The sequence below is a fragment of the Mustela nivalis genome (genome assembly GCF_964662115.1).
Source record: "Mustela nivalis genome assembly, contig: HAP1_SCAFFOLD_143, whole genome shotgun sequence".
Taxonomy (NCBI): domain Eukaryota; kingdom Metazoa; phylum Chordata; class Mammalia; order Carnivora; family Mustelidae; genus Mustela; species Mustela nivalis.
Genome location: NW_028136478.1, coordinates 1008099 through 1009916, shown reverse-complemented (window position 1 = coordinate 1009916; position 1818 = coordinate 1008099).

The window sequence follows — 1818 nt, the reverse complement described above, 5'->3', positions numbered from 1 at the left end:
GCTGGATAAAGTATTCTTGGTTGCATATTCTTCTCATTTAGTACCCTGAAAATATCTTGCCTACCCTTTCTGGCTTGCCAGGTCTCTCTGGACAGGTCTGACATGATTCTGATCGGCTTTCTTCTGTATATAAGAATCCTCTTTGTCATAGCAGCTTTAAAGCGATTGTATCTATACTTATGATTTCTCAATTTTACTATCAGTGCCCTTTCATTTTTTTTTTTTTTGGAATCTATAATTTTAGGGGGAGACTGTTCTGCCTCTAGAACATGAACACTGGTTCCATTCATGAGATTAGGAAAATTTTTATAAAGATGTTGTTCCACTATATCTTCTAGACTTCTTTCACTACATCTTCCTCCTCCACTATATCTTCCTCCCCTTCAGGAATTCCAATAATTCTGACATTGGTACATTTGATGGCATCATTTATTTCCCATATTCTGTTTTTGTAGCTTCTAAATTTGTGCCAGACTTCCTCCTGATACTTTCTCTGTCTTTTTTTCCTGCAGATCATTAATTCTATCTTATTTTGTGGTTACCCTAGCTTTTAGAGAATTTAGATTAGATTGGAACTGATTGAGAGCATTGTGAACATCATCCCTAGTGGTTTTAGTTCTTCCCTTACATTGTGAATGTTATCCCTGGTGGCTTTCAGTTCTGCTCTAATCAATTTTGTTTGATCATGCATGGCTTTCTGCAACCTAGCTATTGTGAGCCTGAATACTCTTTCCGACATACTGAATATGTTGATAGCCATTAGGTCAGTTGCAGAAGGCCCATCTATTTTTCTTCTGTTGTGCATTCCTCCTCCAAGTCATTTTTGTGAGAGATGACTGAACGGATGCAGGTGGATGTATCGACCATGCTGTAGTGAAAGTACACCCTGGGATGCTTTTGAGCAATAGGATTCCCGACCCAAACAAGAGAAAAAAGAAAAGAGAAAGAATAGAGAGAGATAGAAAGGTAAAAGAGAAGGCTCAGCCCAAATGGGCCCCAAGGAAAATTTGTGAAGTATACAAACAGAAACAGACAAACAAAAAACTGATAAAATTATAGGCAAATAAAAAAAGAAACTCGGCGAAAAGAACCCCAAATATAAGATTTATATATTGTTAGGACAAACAAGAAAACATGGAAACTTTGGCAGAGAAAAATGATGTGAGTGTGGTTATAAGTTCTCAGTGTGGGCGAGGAAGATTGTGTTGATTCTTCCTGGATGTAACTTGATATCTTTGTTTAAAAAAACTCAACTTATCTAAGATATAGTGGGATTAAAAATTGGTTTACCTATAGGGGTAGCATTGATTGGAGAAAGGGGATTGCCATAATGTTAAATTCTATATGAATATTAGAAAATAAAAATTATAAAGAAACAAACTGGTCTAAACTAAACTCAAATTTTAAAAAAAAGTGAAAAAGAAAAAATGCAAAAGAGAACACAGGTGTATATACCAAAAGTTCAGATTGAAGGTTATTATATAATTAGATTTTCTGGACATCTCACTGTGATGATAAATATGTTAATACAGCAAAGACGATTCTAAGGTGGAAATACATAACCATCCAAGCATCCCTCAAAAAAAATTGAAAAATCCAGAACACACCAACTGTCTGTACACCTTAAAGAACTGGAGAATCAATAACAAAGAAAACCAACTCCACACATAAGAAGGGAAATAAGATTAGAGCTGAGATCAATGAGTTAGAAACCAGAGATACAGTAGAATGCTTCAATGAAACTAGAAGCTGGTTTTTTGAAAGAATCAATAAGATCGATAAATCATTGGTGACACTAATCCAAATGAAAATAGAGAA